The sequence below is a fragment of the Neopelma chrysocephalum genome, unplaced genomic scaffold, assembly GCF_003984885.1.
Source record: "Neopelma chrysocephalum unplaced genomic scaffold, ASM398488v2 Primary Assembly neopelma1_42, whole genome shotgun sequence".
In the NCBI taxonomy this organism is placed as follows: Eukaryota; Metazoa; Chordata; class Aves; order Passeriformes; family Pipridae; genus Neopelma; species Neopelma chrysocephalum.
The window spans coordinates 13,303,332-13,326,788 of NW_020897700.1; the positions used below are offsets into that span (position 1 = coordinate 13,303,332).

At 38.7% G+C, this 23,457-nt stretch overlaps 1 protein-coding gene across 3 annotated transcripts in view; it reads right to left on the reverse strand.

Annotated features, from left to right (window-relative positions):
- Positions 1-23,457, reverse strand: part of GALNTL6 (polypeptide N-acetylgalactosaminyltransferase like 6) — a 481,442-nt gene that overhangs the window by 315,997 nt on the left and 141,988 nt on the right. Inside the window, exon 1 of one of the 3 annotated variants that reach the window (XM_027676723.1) lies at positions 7,836-7,864. The exons of the other annotated variants lie outside the window; for them this stretch is intronic. The gene's annotated coding sequence lies outside the window, so the exon portion shown is untranslated. Of the gene's footprint in view, positions 1-7,835; positions 7,865-23,457 lie in introns of those variants that run through there. 3 annotated transcript variants of the gene reach the window in all.

Genomic DNA, 23,457 nt, shown 5'->3' on the forward strand with positions numbered 1-23,457 from the left:
AAGCAAGCTTGGACAATGGCAGTGAGGTCCTCATAGGTTTGTTTAGAGTGACCTTCTCATAGATGGATGGCCTCACAGGGCTAACGAGCTCCATCTGCCTGGGGGACTGGGAATTGAACCTGGGTCGCAGCGGTGAGAGTGCCGCATGCTAACCACTAGGCCACCAGGGGTCCCCTGTAGTGTAGTGTGTAGTAGAGCACTGGGTAACACTGTGGTGGTACTGAAAAGCAAATTTTCATTACATCAGGTAATTCACAAGGTTTGAATCATCAGTTAGTACATTTCAGTTCTGCTACAGTAAATACACATGAAACACTGCAGTATTACCTAAGATCGTAAAAATAAGGAAATCTACAAAACAGTCCTTGCAGACATAGAAATAAAGCCTACAATGTCTATCACATACATGTAACTACTATAGCTTGGATGCTTATTAACTGAAAATAGAGAGAATTTAATTGAAGTGTCAAAGATGTTTCCGATACCTTCCTCTTACTTGCCATATCAAATACCAGCACTACAAATGTCATATGACAACAATTTAATCACAAATACTGAAGCACTACAGCTACTATACAGTCAAAACATATGAAGACAGAAGAAAATCTTCATGGTGTCTGACTGATCCTAAATACCACCTTATTGTTTTCTGCTTAATTCTCATGGCTTATTGTAATAGACACATGTCTGCATACAACTGTATTGAAGTTGTGACCTTAATTTGACATTATAATTGCCTTTGGAAAACTGTGACCTATGTTTCAAGAACGTATAACCCACAAGTAGCTGTCACAAGTAAGCTGTTGACAAGTTATTGGAATGCCTGTCACCTTCCTGGATGGCTTACAGAAGTGTCACGAGTGGTGACTGTGATCTCAACATTAAGGACTTCACCCTTAAAAGGTTTTGCTAAAGAGCATCTCTGAAGTGATGCTGAGTATTGGGTGTCATTAGAACTCAAATTTATTTAATAAAGTATTTTTCTTTGTTAACCATCATTACCAAAGAGGATCTGTACGTGCAAGAAAAGATCTGCCTGAAAAGATATCTGGTCTAAGGAAGTAAGGACAGAGGACAGACAGGAGACCTGGCTGTGTTTTCTCACTTTTCCTGAAGATCTAAAACTTTCATATGGCCTGAGCCCCTGACCTTTTGCATTGTGCAAAGCCCATGTTCCTTATTTTATTTGGTATATTGTCTGTAAAGTATTACAGCACATAATAACTGCTTATGGGCATGGTGTTCTGTTGGTGAACACAGAACTGATGGTGGGGACAAGTATTTCAGATCCTGTGAGAGTCAACACGGGCAGGCAGACTTAAAAAACACAAAACCATGGCTGAAACGCAAAGGGTAATTTTATTTCATCACCTTGCTAAGCTGAGGATCCCAAAGCAACACCCAGACGGAAACACACAAGCAGGAACACAGACACCATTAGGCTCAGTCCATCCTAGCAGGTGGCAGGTCTCCTGTTTGCACCCATTTATCAAGGGTCCATGCATGTGTAGTTTACCACCATGCTCTAATCTTCTCTGTGCTTTTCTGAACTTTTGATTTTCTCTCTCCCAAAACAGGGATCTCAAGCAAGTCCGTGAGAGTGCCTCTAAGTCTCTCAAAACACCTTATCTCTACACAGAAATTCCACTTCTCAAAACAGACAGAGGATAAACAGCAGTAGGCTTCCCACACTGTTATTCTCCAGACCTTGGCATTCCAAGCTGCCAGGTCACTTGAGCAAATCTACCATCCTCCTCACCATTTTCCCACTTTTAACACTTTCCTCCCAACAGAGTCTGTGCAGTCTAATACCTGAGATATTGTTCAAGGAGGAAATATGTTATCCTATGTCAATGATACATTCCCAGTATGGTGCAGTAGCTTTGGTGGGGAAGACCTAGGAGACGCCCGTGTGAGCACAACACTCTTTCACTCTCTTGGTACATTTCAGTTTAGATACAGTAAATACATGTAAGAGACACAGTAATATTATCTAAGATTGTAAAAAGAATGAAATCTATAAAACAGTCTTTGCAGACATAGAAATAAAGCCTACACAGAATGAAAATGTAGGAATAGCCCAGACTACAATTTCAGAGCACACTATCCATAAATGTGTGTTTTCAGAAACAAATATGGATGGTGCATTGGAGCTTAATTCAAGCAGCATGGAAAACATGGTTTTATATAACATTGTAAAGCACCTTAAAAAGTATTTTATTTAGGTGGTACGAAAGCAGTGTTATCTTTACATTATTAGTGGGTTTGTGTCTGTCTGTTATCGTGCAAAGCTACCACCTAGAATTTTTATCAGCTTTTTAAATTTTCCACATAGAAACAATTATGGAGTAACAACACATTATTTTAAAATATGCTGGCATGCTGCAGAAATCTCTCTGTGTGTTCATCTATGATTATTACAGAAGATAAGTACCATCAAAAAGCCTCAACATTTTCCAAGTGTCAAAACCCAGTTATTCCAGAGAATAATGAATACATGGTTTTAAAGGAGGGAGGATTAGGGTTAGAAAAATTAAATGGGTTATTCTTTGGAATAAAAAACTAAATGTTTTTTTAAATTTATTTTTACATATTCTAAGTTTACTTTTGAAAATTTGCTATTTAATAACTCATTTACATAGACTTCAATTTCAATAACATATGCGATACCTATGTTACATACACCTTTCTTAGGAGAAAAATAAAGCCATCTGCTCTAAAAAAGGTGGAAGCTTATTCCACTGAAAGAATAAGTGTATTTTTTTCTACAAAAGAGAAAATATCTTTGTTAATGTTTTAAATTTAATATAATACTTAACCTAAACTCAGAAGATGTACAATTTTATCTTAAAATAACTTCGCAGTTGCAATAAGAAAGGCTAAGTCTTCTCTAGACAGCAGTAGTACTGGAATGTAGGTATTGATGACTCACATGCTCTTCAAAGTTTTTTTCATATTTCCTTTGTGGCTGCTCTAAACAGCAAATTTCGATCAAGTCTTACAGCAAACTCTCACAAAAACTTCAACTGCACCCAAGGGATGAATGCTACATCTGTCATACCATCCACACTATCCTTATGCATTTGTCCCTACAACTTCTGTATGTATCCTTGTTCAAGAAGCTGAAAAGGACTCTTTTGATCACAAATCTCTCTTGAAACTGATTTCTGCATGGTGAATACTGTGCTTTATGAGACTGCAAATATTTTTAAAGCCAAATTGCAAGTGGTGGAGGTTTTTTTATTTTTAGAACAGTTGTTGACTTTGTTTTTCCAGGGCAGATATATAATTAAAAAGCAAAACCAAGGAAAATTATGATCACAGATATAGGTATAGCATTGAAGCAGATACCAGGACATTTCAAATGCATCCAAAACCAGAAACTGATGGGGCAGAATGGAGACTGATGAATAGTACTCTGAACTCTATTTCTTTTTCTTTTATGCAGAGTATCTAATCTCCATTTCCTTTTCTTTTATGCAGAGTATCTAATAAACTCATATAACAGGGCTTGCTGTCTTATACTGCAGAAGAGCACCCTACTCAAGAAACGTGACTAATCCAGAATGTGAAGTCCACAGCACAACAAAGTACAGCCACACTGACTCCATCTGTTCCCTGGAGCAATACATTTTCTTTGCACAGATGGCATGAGTGGGACTAAGGAAAGAGAGTTGAATTTCCAGCTGAACTTGTGGAAATAGATTCCTTTCAAAGGAAGAGGATGTTTTTTACTGACACCATATGTCATCTATTGATGTCATACATTGAAAAACAATGAGGCAGGGTGCCCTCTCTGCCCAATCCAAATGCTCAACTTAAACAGTAAGGATATTTTTTAAGTATCTTTCTCCAAGTGCTTTTAAAATTGACTATTGCTAAAAGGTTGCTCTGCTGTGCCTGTTCTATTTGCTATCGTATCCAGAAGTGAGCTAAACTTGATGCCTGAGTGCTGTCAAACGCTGAGGGAACGTGTGCATGAGCGACCATTGGATAGACACGTGGGAGACCCAAGACATGGATTTCAGAGTTGAAACATTGCAGTCAGTTTGTTTAAAGGAAGGATGTTGGACCAGAGTCCCAAGACTACAAGAGTGCCAGAAACTCAGAGCAGAAACACCTAATGCTTCTCTCCTTAGGCTGAGGATTTCGGAACACTTCAGACCAACAGCCCTGTGACCACATGGTTGTAGGCCAGGCTGTAACATTTATGGACATGTTTTGAATTATGAATTTCAAATTGCCACATATTATTCCTGCTTCCCTCACACAGTCTCTGGAGTTCTGGTCGAAGTTTGATTTTTATCACTTTTGTCCTTGCTCAAGTCAGGTTAAATTTCAGCTCTGAGACTACGTTTCTTTTACTTATAATTGTGCAACACTACATCACATCATATGGTTAAATCCACTCTTTCTGTTTGAATTAAACTAGAGTCAAAAGAATTTACTTATATTTACTTTTCATATGTGCCAAGCAAATGAGTAAGGAATAGAGAGAGAGTGGATTTGGAGCTTTTAAACAGGAGCCACGCAAATAACTTAGCTGCTAATAATACCACTTTGTGCTGTGACAACCCTAATTAGCAGATCTTGTACTCTCTGTCTGCTCTTCCTCCAAACTGTCTTGAACACCTCTGAGTGTCTAAAGCTTATCGCAGCACAGGATTCCTGTGCAGACTTCAGGACAACTAAACTTATGCTCTCACTTTTAGAGGATCTGGTAATATGTAAAGACAGAGCAAAATTCAGAGGATGTTTACTGAAACATGACGGTTATGGTCAAAAGCTTTATCCGACATGACCAATGTGTTTTTTTATTAAAACATCTTTTTACTTTAAAAATTGTATTATGCAACAGACCTACATTATTCTAATGTAATAAATTATTGGGATTGTTACATAGATGGATTACACATACATATAATACGCATATATAATATATACAGTGTTGATAAATATTTTTCAAGTTATGCCTGACCTTTGTTTATGGTGAATTACTTGTTATAGAGTATCAAGTTCAGCATTGGTACATTTTGTTACAGGGGTGCATATTAAACTGTAAACTAACAAAAATCTACACACGATCAATGCTTATGGAACTATAAATACATATTATAGTTCACCAAGAAGAGACGATGCACCACTGCACTTTAAATTGAAGCATAACAGCTTTCCTGTGTTATTAAAAAATCTTATCCATTGTGACAAGTAAATGACCTTTCTAAGATCGCAGAATGCTTTATGTTGGAAGGGACCTTAAAGATCATTTAGTTCCAACCTCTCTGCCATGGGCAAGGACACCTTCCACTAGACCAGATTGCTCAAAACCCCATCCAACCTGGCCTTGAACACTTCCAGTGACAGGACATCCACAACTTCTCTGGGCAAGCTGTTTGAGTACCAGACCACCCTAACAAGTAGCAATTTCTTCCTAATACCTCATCTGAATTTATCCTCTCTCACTGTAAAGTCATTAACCCTTCTCCTGACATTACTTGCCCTTGTAAAAAGTCCTGGAGTGGAAAGATAACAAAGTGTGAATATTGCTGATGCAAAGAATGTGTATTTCTAGAATAGCAAGCAATCATAAATATACTCTTTGACAATAAGACATATTAATTGCACTACCACTTTGCATTACATGTCCATGTTTAATTTCTGTGTATGTGCTTTTGTCTAAACAGACAGGTTAAATAACATATTCCTTCATTGTGTCATAGATGTTTAAGTTTATTTTTATATAGTATAAACAGGGTACAGTGAATTATTATTGCGAGTACGGTGAATTCATGCAGCAGAATACAGTTCACTGGACGCATTCAGGTTTCAGCACTGATGTTCTGTCTACTTCTCAGCTGCACCAGGACCTAGCAGCTAACGGTGTCACAGAAAGTGAAGGGACACCCTCAGCAACTCCACACCTGTAAATACAGTGATAAGAGTAGTGAGCAGATCAGGTTCCAAAGTGGAGTCCAAATGCAGTGGATGCTCCAGAAAGTAAAGGGGAAAAAAAAAAGAAGAGAAAAGAATATGCCCTACATGCGCTGACAGTACAGAAGAAAACATACAGAAATATTATTTCCAATTGATATTTTTCTGTCATTGACCTAGAAATTCTTATTCCTACTCCTGACATCATCATTAGGAATATTCCAACTGATGTGATGTGAAAATACACATGACTATGCATGTAAACATGGTGACCACTTTTTCTGCCGTTCATTTCCCGAAACAACACAAAACAAATTCCAGATTGATTGAAATAGAAAAAAAATAATTACAAAACAAAGCACTTTGAGGTCAGGGGTGTCAAAATGAACCATTTTAACCTTTCAAAATCAATTTTGTTCAGCTCTGATCTCATGCTGTATATCATATTACTTACATTGGAATCTGAAAAATAAAATTGAAATATATTTAGTCAAGGGGATTATAAAGTTGAAACTGTAATTCAAATTGTCTTAATTTAATTCATATGATCCTCAGATAAGACCTAGATGTCATGATCCTATTTGAGGTTGACTAATTTCCCACAGGCTTATACCTAAGAAGATAAGTAAATAACAAGAGAAAATGCATTGTGTTTGGCTGACAGAATTTGACCTGACTGAAACAACCTCTAGTATAGTTTAAACAAAAAACTTACCAGCTTCATACACCATAATATTGATATTATTATTTGCATGTACATTAGTGTAAATAACATATATTAGTAGTTGTAATAAGAACTGTAGATAGAGCAAATACAAATAGTGAGTAACTTTTTTTTATAGTATCTGAAGAATTTCACAGAAGGAGATGAATTGCACTTGAATTTTTTTGGTTTAGGTCTTTTGGTAATAATCACTGTACCAAAAATTCAGTGATGCTGATACTGAAGCATACGATATAGAGTACATCCACAGTCCTTTAAAAACCATTCCTGAAAGACAGAGAACTGAATAGCCTGTAGAGCAGATAGGTCAACCTTTCAATAATGAGTTCAGCTGCTTTAGTGGCTGTTGAGATAGATTAGACAAGCTTTTCCCACAGACTTAAAATCATCAATATATACCATTTTCTCTATCAGAATTCTTCAGGTGCCTTATTTCCTTCTCTGATAGCATTACTATACTCTCATGAGAAAATACTTCTATCCTCAGCTGTCACATTCCTGAATGATCCACACCATTCTATCTAATGCAGATTTTAGGTAAGGAAAATAAATTATGCTTTTCTGTAAGTATTGTGGAACCTTCTAAGTTTTGCACTTTGGAGTCTTTTGATTTAAAAATTCCATTGTTTATCTCAAAGTGATTTTATGATCATCAAGACGTTTTTCATATTTCTATCTAAAAACTTTATATTAAAAATTCAGGACAGTCTCAAGAGTTACATTTGCTAGAATGAAAACAGTAAGAACTGCAAAATTAGAAGTATTAGAAGTTCATGATAGATTCTTTCACTAGGTATTTTCCCTGATCTTTTCAGCCCATCCTGTAGTGGATAAGACACTGGTTTAAACTCTTACACCTAACTCCTATTAACATTAGCAGCAAGAAATGTCAGTCTATCAAACTGAGAAAAAAAAGAAAGACTTAGTAATTTTAAGGGATTATATAACAAATAAAATAAGACAATGATACCATAAACCTACTGAAAATGGATATTGGACTGGGTGTAGAAAGATGGCTAGGGGTAAAATTAGAAGAAACTGAGAAATTAGATTCACATCCTAACAGAAGTTAATAACTGTCTGCAACAGTATGGAAATTACAGAGTAAAATACAACTGCTACTCCCTGGATGGAATGTGGTTGGCAGCTCCACGATGATTTCCCATACAACAGTAAGTACCTGCTAAGAGGGATGGAATGGAGAGTGGAGCAGAGCAGAGACACCATGATCAGGCTCTGTGGAAATCCTTGCAGGGAGGAGAACTCAGTGGTACTTTTCAGCTGATATACTGCACAGCACCTGTCAGCCAAGGGAGATATGAGAAGGTGCCCTGCTGCTGAGCCAACAACTGTGGTGAAATCTCTCTCTTTGGATGAACTTGGTTCATTAAAGCCTAACTGTAACATTAATGCACACCTCCAATCCAAAGTTACCCACCTCCAAGGTACAAACATCCCCCACTGAGCATGCACCCTGTATTTTTTTGACTGTATCTTTAAAAGCAAATTGAGAAAATTTTACACCAATCAGTAACAAAGGTATTCATGACTATAGTCACTCAAGCTCCACTTAAACATAAAAAAATAGCATAAAAGTAAGTTGACAATGGGGGAAAGTTAGGGAAGACTCCATTGTAACTGCTGGGATCAGTCAGGGCTGAACGTGTCTTCTCCCCCATGGGGATGCCTTTGGGCAAGAATCGTACTCTAAGCTCACTGAATACTTTTATTGGGCACTAGAGCTTGTCTGTGAATTGCTTTGAATTTGTTTTTGCAGTCAGATACTATCACCAGCCCTCAAACCTTAACCTGTCACAATTTTCTATGAATGAAGAGTGTTATTCCACAAACTGTTATGAGTCCTCCATGGGCACTGGAGCATCCTTCACCAGCAGCAGATAACACACTCGAATAAAGTGGGAAGACCCACTGAGGGGTCTCCCTTATGGTCTTGGTGTATTTCTGTCAATAAGTCAGCCAAACTGCCCTCCAATCCAGCAGGACTGTTCAGTGAGGGGTCCCCATAACAGGACACTGACAGACTGGTCGGGCATAGGGGTCTTGGCTTTCCTGGAGTACTGACAGACAAATAAATCACGAAGGGAAATCTCCCCTTTTCATGTGACACTGGGTTTTCTGTGAGAAACAGGTTTCAACCATTTCCTTAATTGTAAATCTGTTATAGGGACTACTAATGCAATTGTTTAGATCTTAGTAATCTTAGTACGGTACAACTCTAAAAATTTTCTGTGTTACAACATCAACTTCTTACAACAAAATATAGCTTTTGGATTATAATTAGAGCTGTAATTGCTTACTGCAATAGTTATGACTACCAAGTTTTATTAAGAATACTACTTGCAGGGTCTTATGAGCAATAAAGTATCTTATATTACTTTTTCTGCAACAATAACAAAATTACTTAAAATCAGTTATTAAAGCCTTGATGAACAGCCAAGAATTGTTATAAACATTGCATCACGGTAGACAATGAGAAGAAAATAGGATAACATCATTACAAAGGTTTTATCATTTTTACTGAAGATTATACAACAGGACACAAGAGCTGCCCTTGGACCACTATTCTACCTACAACAGAAAAATATTCTTCAAGAATGTGACTTCTGGGCACTATGGCAAGATTAAAATAAAAAAACAACATACAACTAAAGTCACAAAATATAATAGAAACTACACTGCCAAAGACAACAACTTAACTGAGTTTTAGAATCTTAATATCCTATATTCGAAGAAGCATAATTTTCATGGGAGTTTTCATGATATTGTGTCTCAGGTTATGAATTTGATTTTGATACAAGAGAGCTATTTATGATTACAACCCTCTCTGCAAATTATAGTACCCATCTTGGATCAGAAATTGATGAGTAGCAGACATTCTCTGTCTGGGAATCTGTGACAGAAGAATCAAGAGCTTTCTACACTTAACAGTTCCAATGTACAGGAATAATATGTTTCCTACGAGCATGGCCATTAACTCTGAACAGCCATTTACTCAGGAGTTGATGATAGGAAACTGGATAAATGTCAGCAGCAGAGCAACAGGGACATATCCCGTTTTGCTTTTCAAATGGTATGTTTCTTTGCAGAATGGAGTCCAAATGGACCACCAGGAGCAAAACAAGACCAATAAGGCTAGAAGACCCCTCAACAAATGATTGAGTGTAAACAAAGACTGAGGTGTAGAGAGATGAGCCTGCTGTAATGGTGAAGTCTGACATTCATAAGCTGGATGTCAAGGCTCTTGAAAGACAACATTATAGATGACACTTCAAAGCACCTCTAAGAAACAGAGCTGCAGCTTTTATTCAGCATTCCTTTTTCAATTAAAAACACAATTCCCAACACCACAAAGTGCTTCTTAGTAGAATATTCAATTGCTTAGTCTGTGCTCCACTTTGTTTTATTAACACGGAGACTTTCCAGAACACAAGTAGTTCACAGCCATGGATACAACATAAAAGTACAGATATTAGAAGAACAGTAGCACAGACTCCAGTGACAAAGTAATTCATTTGTGAAATGCCTACAATGTCCATTAAACACGTGACTCCACAAAAGGGTCACTTTGAAAGGCAGATCAGAAATAGTTATGATGAAAGCACAAAAAAGACATGAGGCACTTGGTAGGTGAACTGTGTGCAACTGTGCTCTGGTAACTGTTAAGAGCAGAACTACTCTTCATAATTTCAATACCTGTTTTACTGTTTTAAATTAGATCATTATGCTATCTTATGAATGAAAAGCTATATACTACTAGATGGACACTTTTTTAAAGGTGATTTTAGACTTACTTTTCACTTTAGACTATTTTCATATTTAGAGTTTGGAGGTTATACATTAAAAAAATCTGTGATGCAGCTGCACTGTGGATGTGTATACATAAAAGTAATATAAAGAGGAGTTTTTTCAGAGCTGCTTCTGTCTCCCACAGCCTGATCCCCCATAGCTTAATCTCTATCTCTCAATAGTAATCTTGCCATTACTCATCCTATTTCCACCACCACAAAAACCTGTCTTGCTTTTCATCCTCCCCTGCTTCTGACATTGATTAGGAGAGGACTGTCTGTATGTGTGGGCTTACGTAAGTGTGGGGTTTATGTCTAAAAGTATAGTAACTGCTTTATCTTAATTAGGTACTCTTAGTTATCATTGATACAGAGAATTTATTTAAAATTATATAAGAAAGAGATGCCACCAAGATGACTTTGACAGCTTTTCCCTTTTTTCACTCAATAGAAAACCGTGAGTAGACAGACAGATTGAAGCATTACTCTCACCTTTTAGTCAGTCTTTTCTTCAAATCCAATATTACAGTAATAAGAAAATAATTAAAACTATCAGGAATGAATTTCACTTCAATGTCCCTTTTATAGGCCTTATTTTGCACTCTATTGCAACATAAAGGAAGTTTATCCACAGAAGATATTTGAAACTAGCAATTCCCACAGGTTCCTGTATCCTAGTTAGGCAAAGAAGACACAGTAAGTTTTTCTCAAGGACCTTTTAGTTCTTCATTCTGCATGGCATTGACTTTGTCTTTTCAAAACTCAACAGTTGCAAGACTGTCACACATTAAGGACTTAAAAGAAAAGCTTTATCTTTCCAAAGAAATGAACAAACTCTTTAAGAAAATGAAGAGCACCATACCTTTTTTCAGATCTACAGTGACTGAATCACAAATATCATATAATATGAGCTGTAACTTAATTCACAAAAAAAAAAAAAAAAGAGTTTTATTTCACTCCTATACACTATATTGAAAACCTGGATAATTGTATCGCTAGATAATAGCAGCCAGGAGACAGAGTACTACATGGAGAGGTGGATTAACGTTTCTACCTGTGGTGCCAATAGACTTGAACTATTGTAATTTACTTGAGTTCTGTGTATAAAGACTTACATGTTTTGGCAGGTATGTATGATTTCTTCCTTTTATCCCAAAAATGTTGAATTTATCACAGTTGGTATATTTATTACCCAAATATAAGTCTTCTTTAGTGAAGACTCTGAGGTGATTTGCACAGACAAACATGCTCTGGAACTGAGCATCCCACCAAGGGAAGGAGGTGAGCTTTCCTACCCAGCAAGACTTTGATACTAGAACAGAGAGAGATGCCCCAATCCCCCACTCTTGAGCAGCAAGCAGTGCAGTCGGGACTCAGAGGCAGCTCTGACCCAGAAGATGGCAGTGTGGGCAGTGCCAGCAGGGACAGCATCCATCCTCATCCATAGATAAGCCAACCCCAGGGAGCCTGAGCGACCGGGCATGCAACAGTTCCTGTAGGCATTTTGTGCAGGCAGGGTGCGGATACCCTACCGGCTCCAGAGCTCAGTTGGTGGCATCGTTCTCTTGGGAGGAGCACTGGTATGGTATCCATTCAGTGGGGAGCCAAGTCATCTACACTTGCCAAAAAGGATGTAGTGATCCTGACAGAGCTCCCAAAAACATGTGTGGACATCCACGTTTCAGGCTGTAGGGTGTGCCTATGCCTTTCACTGGATTGTAGCGGAGATAGCAGTTATGTCATATGTGACCGGGTGGATGACCTGCTTAGCCTGGTAGCAGAGCTACAGGATGAGGTAGAAAGGTTAAGCAGTACTAGAGAATCAAAAAGGGACACAAGCTCTGGTCTCCCTGAGACAGGAGCAGCCACCAGAAATAATACAAGATCAAGAGGAACTTCCATCCATCCCCAGCAAGGAGAAGGTATCAGTTGCGAAAAAAGGAGCAAATGAAATAGTCCATTCTCAGAGTGGCAAGTGAAATCTTTCACCCACCTCACTCCCTACAGGTGCCTCTGCACAACAGCTATGAAGCTTTGTACTTGGCAGGCCAGTCTAAGGATGAAGAGGATGAAGGTCCAGTTACACCAGAGGTGTCACCACAATCAGAAAGGTCAATTTCCCATATTACAGTCACATCCAAGTGGAAGAAGAGATGGGTTGTAGCTCTAGGTGATTCCCTTCTAAGGTGAGCAGAGGACCCAATACGACAATTGGGTTCTATCCACAGGGAGGTCTGCTGCCTCCCTGGGGCCTGGGTTAATGATGTTACCTGGAAACTTTCACTACTACCCATTACTGATTTTCCACACAGAGGCGATGAAGTGGAAAAAGGATGATCAAAAAGGACTTCAGGGACTAGGGATGGTTGCTAAGAGAATCTGGGGCACAAGTTATATTCTACTCCTGCTGTCACCACCAAAATTTTGGGGTTTTTTGACAATAGAATGGCCTAGGCAGCAGCAGGTATGCTGACATCCGGCAGGACTCACCTTTCTCAGCAATGGAGGAGAGTCTTTCCTTGGGAGCTAACAAGGCTCATTGGCAGACCTCTAAACTAGATGTGAGGGGGGAGCCAGATAATATCAGGTTTGTCCCTGGAAAGCTGTGAGATGAGATGCATAGGTTAGAGAGACAGGGTGATAGTGAAGGTCCTCTGCCGGTTACTCTGAAATGTGCTAGCCACACTGGAGCACCCTTGCAGTCTTATGGCGATGAGCCAGCGACTCCTGAGGTAACAGAAACCAACAAGGAAACAACAGGGAAATACCTCAGAGGAATTAAGGGGTATCCCTTCAGGAAGGTGACACGGCCTACAGCCCAGCTGAGGTGCCTTTACAGCAATGCATGCAGCATGGGCAAAAAAGAGAAGGAGTTGGAAGCCACTGTGCTGCTGGAAAGTTATGACCTTGTTGCCATTACTGAAACTTGGTGGGATGAATCCCATGACTGGAGTGTGACTGTGGATGGCTAACAGGCTGTTCAGAAGAGACAGGGGAGGAAGGAGAGATGAAGGGGTTGCCTTCTACATCAATACTTGGATTGAGTGTGAAGAGTTGCCTCTGAAGAACAGCCATGAGCACGTCAAAAGCCTGTGGGTAAGAATCGGAGACTGAATCAACAAAACAAAACAAACCTAGTGGAAAACCTGCTGGAAAAATATCACAGTGAGCTGTAGATAATCCAGGAGACTTCTGGAATGCATGGAGGATAACTTCTTGAACGAGGTAATAGGCAGCCAGACCAGAGAGGATGCAATACTGGATTTGATAGTCACTAATGTAAGTGACCTAATCAGGGACATCAAGATTGGAGGCAGTCTGGGATTGTGCATTGGTGGAGTTTGCAGTCCTGAGGGATACGGGCCAGGTAAGCAGTAAAGTCAGGCCGCTGAATTTCAGGAAAGCAAACTTCCAGCTCTTCAAGGAAATAGTCAATAACATCCCTTGGGAGACTGTCCTGGGACAAGGGAGTGGAACAGAGCTAGCAGATCATTGAGGAAGTCTCCTATAGAGCGCAGCAATTAGCAATCCCCAGGAGCAAGAAATCAGGTAAGGAAGGCAAGAGACTGGTATGGCTGAGTAGGGAACTGCTGGTCAAACTAAAGGGAAAGAAGTAAATGTGCAAGCAGTGGAAATGAGGACAGATCACTGGAAAGAGTACAGAGGTGAAATTTGGTTGTGTAGGGATGGGGTGAGGAAGGCCAAGGTGAAGCTGGAACTGAACCTGGTAAGGGTCACAAAGAATAACAGGAACAGCTTCTACAGGTATGTGAACCAGAAAAGGAAGGTCAGAGAAGGTGTACACTCAGTCTTCAATGGCAGCCTCTTTTCCCACACCTCTTGAGTGGATGGACAACAGGGCTGAGACTGAGGGAGCAAAGTTCTTCCCACTGCAAGTAACGATCAGGTTCATGACCACCTGAAGAACCTGAATGTACCTAAGTCTATTGGACCCAGTGGGATGCACCCGAGAGTCCTGAGCAAATTGGCTGATACAATTGCCAAGCCACTCTTCGTGACATTTGAAAAGTCATGGCGGTCCAGTGAAGTCTCAGGTGACTGGAAAAAGGAAAACATTGCACTCGTCTTTAAATAGGGCAGAAAGGAGGACCCTGGTAACAACCGACCTGTCAGCCTCACCTCTGTGCCTGGGAAGATCGTGGAACAGATCCTCCTAGAAGCAATGCCAAGGTAAATGGAGGTAGGGAGGTGATTTGGGACAGCCAGCATGGTTTCACCAAGGGCAAGTCTTGCCTGACCAACGTAATGACCTTCTATGATGGAGTATCAGTGGACAAGGGAAAGGTTACAGATGTCATTTATCTGGATTCTGTAAAGCCTTTGACACAGTCTCCCACAACATCCCTCTCTCTAAATTGGAGAAGGATGGATTCAATGGCTGGACTGTTAAACAGATACCGAACTAGTTGGATGGTCATATTCAGACAGTAGTGGTTAATGGTACAGAGACCCAATGGATATTAGTGACAAGTGGTGTCCCTCAGGGGTCTGTACTGGGATCAAGAGTTATTTAACATCTTCATTAATGACATAGACAAGGGATCGAGTGGACTGTCAGCAAATCTGAAGAAGACACCAAGCTGAGTGGTGCAGTCTGCACAACTGAAGGATGGGATGCCATCCAGAGGGACCTGGCTCAATAAGTAGGCCAATGGCAATTTCCTGAGGTTTAACAAGGCCAAGTGCAAGGTGCTGTACCTGGGTCAAGGCAATCCCTGGTATCAACACAGGCTGGTGGATGAACATATCAAGAGTAGCCCTGCCGAGAAGGACTTCGGGGTGCTGGTGGATCAGAGGTTGGACATGACCTGGCAATGTGCACTCGCAGCTCAGAAAGCCTGGGATGCATCAAAACCAGAGTGGTCAGGAGGTTGAAGGAGGTGATTCTCCCTCTCTAATCCAGTGACCTAAGACTTCCAGTATCTGAAAAGAGACTACAAGAAATCTGGAAAGAAACTATACAAGAAAATGTGGTGACAGGACAAGGGGGAATGGCTTTAAACTGACAGTGGGTAGGTTTAGATTAGGTATTAGGAAGAAATTCTTTACTGTGCGGGCGGTGTGACACTAGCACAGGTTGTCCAGAGAAGCTGTGGATGCCCCAGCCCCGGAAGTGTTCAAGGCCAGGCTGGATGGAGCTCTGAGAAACCTGGTCTAGAGGAAGGTGTCCCTGCCCATGGCAGAGGGGTTGGAACTAGATGTTCTCTAAGGTCCCTTCCAACCCAAGCCATGCTATTGTTCTACGATTATAGGTATGAAGGCAAGTTTGTATTGGCATAAAATGAAATGGCATGGATGTTTGAAAAAATCAAATCACTGTCCTGGATGTTATGGAACTTTGGGGCACACAGAATTTAATCACAATTTCTTTTTAAAAGAAAGTGATCAAAGCAATGTTTTTTAACTGTCTGCTTCTACATAGGCCTGAATCAACTTAGGAACAAAGCTCTATTGGCCAACACACATTAGCAAAGAATTAGTCAGTGTAAGGAAAGTACAAAACAAGATAGAAACTAAGAAGTGTAACTGATAAGTACACAACTATATATATATCACAGAGGGTGGAAAAATACAGGGAGCTTAACCTTACACTTTTTGTTTACATCACAAAAATCTCTGCAGAAAAACTGTAAAATTTTTATTATTTCCTCTTTCTCTTTGAGCACACAATGGTGGAAATATGAAAAATCTTCACATACTGTGTATGTTTTGGATACAAACCATGCAAAAGAAATGTACAAGTAATAATCGAGGTACCCTCTTTAGTATGGTTATCAAACATTTTATTAAGACCATTTTAGAACTTTTTTGTGGTAATAAAGTCAGTCTAAGATCTCTGAAAGTCAAGCATGAAAAAGGGAGGGGGAACAGACCAGGGAAGTAGGCATAAATGTTAACATTCAGAATGAGGAGAAAGACATAATGGAGGAGCTTCCACTGATCCTTGAAATTCTCTTTCTGCACAGTCCAAAACAATGTAAACAGTTATTTTGTTTGGACAGTATATAGTTGTGGAACCAGCAACATGGAGCTTAAAAATATCTCATACTTACCATACAAAAGAGAAGCTTGGAATGCGGATCAGCTTTGTGTGTGCAATTAAATATTCTTAGCAATAAAGTTGTAACTAAATTGTTTCAAATTGAATTAATTTGTTATAATAGAAGACATTAAGATAAGGCACCATTAAAAATTATACATATTTGCTTAAAATTAGTATCACACTTATTTTTAAAAACAAACAAAATCCACAGACATCTAACCTGGTGACCCTGAAACAACCAACTTTATACAGATACAGCATCAGGCAGCATCAAAACATACCTATGTCACATCTGTAACTCTTCTCTCAAACAGACTGACTGCACATGTCCCTGATCTGTTGGTAGAAACTGTCAGCAAAAGCTGATGCCTCCTGAGGTAAAAAAAAATATTGAAACTCTGTGAACTGGACTGAGACCAATCTCATTTCACAAAGGTATTCACTGATCCATTGGAATGCCAAAAACTCCCTGATCACTAATCATAGTGACTTTATTTACACTGGTTATTTCACGGTGATAGATTATATATCCCATTACCATTCTCTTGAGCTACGCAATTCCCCCAAATAAATAAATCGTAAAGTAAACTAAATCTTTTTTCAAATTATACCAAGATCTGGCTGCAGTTGTATTTGCTTCACTTGCAAGACACTGAGAAAATCAAGACTAACTAGAGTAGTGAGATTAATTCCTTATGTGGAATTAGATTCACATGTGCTCTGAACTCTTGCAAAAGGAAATAAAAGCCATGAATATTGGTTAAGCTAGATCATTAAAAATAAATAAAATTAAATGTGGTGGGTTTTTGTACCTGTCTTTTTCACTTCCAAGGACCTTATCCAGTCAAAAATCAAGCCACTAAGCAATACAGGTAACACATGGTTATCACAGATTCACAGAATGGCTGATGTTGGAAGGGACCTCTGGAGGTCATCTGGTCCAAACCTTTGCTCAAGCGGTGCCACCTATAGCAAGGTGCCCAGGACCACCTCCAAAGGTGGGTATTTCATAGCTTTCCTGGGAAACCTGTACTCCATGCTTTGGAACACTGATGCAGTTTTCTTTTAAAGACACAGTTTTTTTCATCCTTAGTGTAATTTTTCCTTAAAGTGTCTTGCAGGACCTGAATTAATGCCCACTGACATACTGTCCCATATGTATTGATTTTGAATGCACTGATGTCTTTCATTTTATCTTGTAAAAAAAACCCTATAACAAATTAATTGTGTTTATTAAATCAACTATGAAATGCTTCCTTCACATTTAAAAAAAATATTACAGCTTATTTTCAAAAGCTTATTTATAAAAAGTTTCTAGTTTTCGGGGCTCAAAAATAATGAAGAAAAAGAGAATTTGTCTAAAGCTGTAAACAGCAAACTAAAGCAACATTAATAAATTGCCTGATGACGAAGTAATTGAAAATAAGCAGTTTAGCTAATTTATACTTACAATAGATCTTATGTTACAATGCAAAACGCACCAATTTTGGCCTAACTTTCAACACTTGCAAAATTAGTATCTTCCGAAGACTTACAGAGAACAGACAGGAACAATGAAAAGCAACAATTCCTACCTCTTCTATGGAAAAGAAACTTCTACAGAAAACTTTTCTCAACCAAGAAACAAGACTATACACTAAACATTCAGAGAAGGTGATTGTGATGTCTTGCCAGGAAACATATTATGTAGGGCACTGCAACAAGTCAATAGTGCTAATTATCAATCACAGTTAAAGCCTCCTCATTAGCAATGAGATTTTTCTGAACATATATTAAGTATCTTTTTTTTTATAAAATTAGGTTCTATGACTTCAGAAAAGGTACCATTTGAAATGTACCTTAGGTACCTTATCAAGTATAGCTTCAGATATACATCAAATAAAAACAACTTCATCCCTTGAGCTTGGAGGAGGAGGTCAGGAGAGGGGAAGCGGCCCAACTCCCACACAACTCTTCATAGCAAGGGAATGTGCAGTTTTGCTTCCAGGTGATGGCAGTACGGGTTTATCAAGGTATTGTTTACCTTCTGTCAGGTAAGCATTCCCAGCATTCCCAAGCGAAGAAGAAAGATGCACTCACTCACCCCTCCAAATCCTGTATTTCAAGGAAATCTTAAGAAACCATATTCGCTGAATTTGATATATGTAGATTAGATGTCAAATTGATTGTCAAAGCCCTCACTACATTTAAAGATAATGAATAATTATTACTGATGAAATTTTGCTAGAACTTACCCCTGAAATTAGGCAAGGAAAAGGGATGGTTGCATCCTCTGGGAAATCAGAAACACAGACAGATGTTATTTCCTATTTTAAACTATTTTGAGATTCCTCTAGCATTAACATTCCAAATAATCAATTTCAAGTGTGTATCTCTACTCTAAAATCAAATAAGAAAATAGATATCTTATCTCTACCAAATTAAAATTCATGCTGAAAGAGCTACACCTTGTAGCTATTATCTCTGTCATGTAAATATATTTACATCTTCATCTGCAATCAAATAAACCATCAGCCAATAAAGTACCATTCACACATTTGAATATATACCTAATATTAATGGTTCCTAATGTCTCCAGAGACAAGGACAGAACTGGAGGGACTGATGATAAATTTCATCAAGTTAAAGTAATTTCACTTCTATCTTTTCCTTTCTGTGTCTACTGTGGCCCTGCTTACAAGGTAACATTATTCTTGAACTTTAAACACGTTCTTTCGTACTGTCTGGAATGCAAACGATCTTCAGTGCATAATGACTATTCTTTGGATCAGATCTTGTAAGGGAGAGAAAGGAATTAATTCACAATACCTTCCAAATCTAATCTCCAGCAGCGTAGGTGAAATCAAGACTCCACAAAGTCATCTGCCTCTTTTCTTATTTGTACTTTATCCCACTTTCACTTCCCTGTTTCCAAAACACCTCACCTAGCCCAGTGATCATCACCAGATAAAACTGTACAGATTCTCTTCCCACTCCTTATTTTGATTTGTTCTGGTGCCTTTCCTTTGTCAACCTAGTCCTAGCTTCTATCCCCCATACCTATCTCCTAATGTTACCAGATTTTGTACCCATTTTTCTTCCTTCCTTTTCCCATGTCACTTATGACACAAATCTCGTGTGCCACATTTTCAATTCTAAGCTTGCCTCAGCAGACGTCATGACTTGTTTCCAACATACTAGTCCACAGGATTCTGCTCTAATGTTTCACAGAATGGTCAAGGTTACTGATGCTAAGTGACAAACAGATCTAGCTACCTAGGAAGAACTGAAACACTGTCATTGGGAATGCAAAAAGTGGTATTAATACCAAAAGTGGTATTTGGACAAGTTTTAAAACTTGTCCAAATTTGGGCCTATGAAGCAGACAACAAGGATGGATTTGATAAAATCCCCTTCTCCAAGTAATTTACCTTCCTGCTTCAAACTAGAACAGTAAGACTATTTAAAGTAAAATAATATGCACAAATAAGCAAAATACTGTTTTCTCTACTTGAGGTTTCTGAAATATGCATTTTGCTTGAAAATGTCTCTCCAAATATTCAACCTGATGCAGATACCTCACATTAGGAATTCCAACCATTATGCCCTATACTCAGTAGTGTCATAAGCCACTTAAAATCGAAAATTATATTGAGAAATACTGAACAAACTTAACAGACATTTCATCAGTTCTACTTATACTAATTGAATGCAAAATTCTACAATGTATTAGAGTATAAAGTGTTTGAGCTAAATGATGGAAGTTCCTAGATTGCTCTATTACAATATAAATTGTTAAAGCTGACAAAAGGAACCTTCTGTCAAAAATATTAAAAATCAAGTGGAGATTTAAAAGTATTTGGCACAAGAACCGCAATTATTTTCACAAAGCAGCATACACTTATGCCATACAAATCACTTTCAATTATCATTACTTCAGTTAACTAATTTGCTGGTTTTAATGATAGGGAAAATTACATAAAGAGGGTTTTTTGTGTGGTATTTCAAAACATGAAGGCTATATAAAATAATGAATAATTTTTCTTAAAAAAAACATTGCAAAATGTACCTCTATTTTCAGACAAGGCTGACAAATTCATGTGTATATATATATATATATGAATGACTATTACACTTTCATGATGTATAAGGAGAAGCACATGTCTAGGAAAGGAGTTTACTACAGTCAACACACTCAGCACAGAGCATCTCTGCTAGTCACTATAAAAGGTTGACACGAAAGCTGAGTTCTTTCCCTTCTATAGGTTCAGGCAGAAGGTGGCCTTTATCCTGATTTTTAACTCTGAAATTCTCTGAAACAGGGTCCTGAGCTTCCATCTGAAAATTAAGCACATGGAAGCAGCAACAATTCTAATCAGCACAGATTCTTTCAAAACAGGTTTGACGGAGATGCTGTTTTACCTGGTCACTTGCTAGTTACAAGGCACAAGTGAGATCACAGAAAGCACAGGGTTCAAAACCCCTCTAAATAAGGGCATCTGAATACTTGCTCTGCACTTTGAGAAGACTGCCTCAGCGAGCTCGTGATAACAGACTCTGCATTCATGCTCATACTCTCAAAGCACACGTCCCTGGCACCACAAGCAATCCTGAGATACCCCCCGGTCACAGTGAACACACAGGAATTGCCATAGCTCCACGATTAGGTTATTCATTTGGGAGGATGGAGAACTGAGTTCAAGACCCTGCTATAATGAATGCTTAATTTAGAATACTGAAATGTTCATTGCTGCGGAATCTGCAGGCCTGTTCTCCCATCCCAAAGGGCTGCCTTAATCACTAGGTTACAGAGTTCTTCTCTCTAGCTTAAAAGACATTTAAGTACTTAATTCTAAATAGAACAGCTCCATCATGAAAGCCTCTGAAAGGACTAGTCAATTGTTTAACATGAAAACCTGAACGTAAAACCCTTAGAGAAAGGGAGCAAGAGTGACTCCAGTCTCTCAAATATTTCAGCAAAATATTTTCAGCAAAACCATTTTACACCATCTTTCTGGCAGCTCTTTTCTCATCAGCTCTTAGGACAACATCTGCATATCACCACGGAAAAAAAGATGTGAGCATCCATGCTGTGTTTCCACTCTTTTCACAAACAAGGCCACCAGTGCAAAGGTTCCCTGCAGCTCAACTCACTGGCCACATTTTGTAAGACATGCAAATACTGAGGCATTGCAAATTATCAGCTTATACAGCTATGGAATTTGAAACTAAAAATCCAAAGGAGTTTTCTTCTCAGTACTTGACAGGTGAGGTATGAATACATTGACATTTAAATGCTTGATTTAGATGCCTGCAGGGACATTTAGGCAACAGGATCCCTTCTGCAAATTTGTCTCTTAAATACTTTAAGATTTACAGAAAACCAATACTTGTAATAATGAATCTGAAGAGTTTAATAATAATGTCATCAACTAATCTGTTTAAATTATCTAAGTTACTTCAGCTAACCTGAATAAATACGTTGCTATTAACTCTCAAAGAATTATAGATTCAGAGAATGTTAAGGGGTTGGAACGGATGTCAGAGATCATCTAGTCCCAACTCCCTGTGCCATGGGCAGGGACACCTCCCTTTAGACAAGGCTGCTCAAGGCCTTATCCAACCCAGCCGTGAACACTGCCAGGGTTGGGGCACCCACGACCTCCCTGGGCAACCTGTTCCAGTGTCTAACCACTCTTACAAGTAAAAAAATTACTCCTAATATCTTTCAATTTGTACCCATTACTCCTTGTCCTATCACTACAGCTCCTGGTGAAGAGTCCCTCTCTGGCTTCCCTGTAGGCCTCTGAAGGTTGATATGAGATATCCACACAACCTTCACTTCTCCAGGCTGAACAGGCCCAACTTTCTCAGCGTGTGTTCCAGTCCTCTTACCAACTCTGTGGCTTGCTTCTGGACTTGCTCCAACAAGGACTTCGATGTCCTTCTTATGTTGGAAACAACAGAACTGTATGCAGTACTCCAGGTGGAGTTTCACAAGAGCAAACTACAGGGACAGAATCACCTCCTTTGAACTGCTGGTCACACTGCTTTTGATGCAGTCCAGGATTTGGTTGGCTTTTTGGGCTGCAAAAACCTAAAACACTTAACTTAAAAATTGGGTAGAGATTGCTAAACCCACAAATGTTCCTGCTATATTATGCAGAAATTCACAGTACTTAAAGGAAGAAAATAATTTGCTCAGTCTATCATGTCTTATACTGCTTGTGTGCAATAAACATAAATATAACTTTACAAAGTATAAGCAATTTCTTTTTTTGTCACAAGTAAGATTTACTAGCTTCCATTTCAGCCTGGTATTATATAATTAATAACGTAACAGCACACTATAAGCAGGCATGCTTTACATGTAAGAAACAAAAACAAAAAAACAAACCCCAAAACAACAAGCTCTGAAGAAGAAAAAGAATCCTACGGAAGTCTCCACCCAAGATATTTCAAAACATTTTAGAACCAGTTGTGCTTGGGTCACTGGGCAAACAGCAAAGGTACTGATACAGCTAGTGCTTACTGCTAATGCTCTGAATGCAGAGTTGAAATAGAAATCCTTTATTAATGATCTCTGATATATTTTTAAAAGATTTTTAGGAACAGATAGCATTCCACTGCATTAAAGTGAAGTAGTCTAGTTTTCACTCTCACATGGGTGGGTGGGATTTAAGAGTAAAAACGTAACTAAAAATGTCTTGTCCCTACAAGAGCACTGTAGAAGACACAAGCTGGAATTCAGTCACTCTGCTTCCCTAATAAGAGACAACAAATACACTCATCTATTTTTGGAAAGTTAAACTTTTGACCACACTAATGACTGTGCTTTTCAAAGGCTTATTCTTTTTTCTTCTGTGAGGGGAGTGCTATATGCAAGTTCTTACACATTCAGGTACTGATAAAAATCCCTTTGTTTCAAATAGGGATCTGTGTTCTGTTTTCAA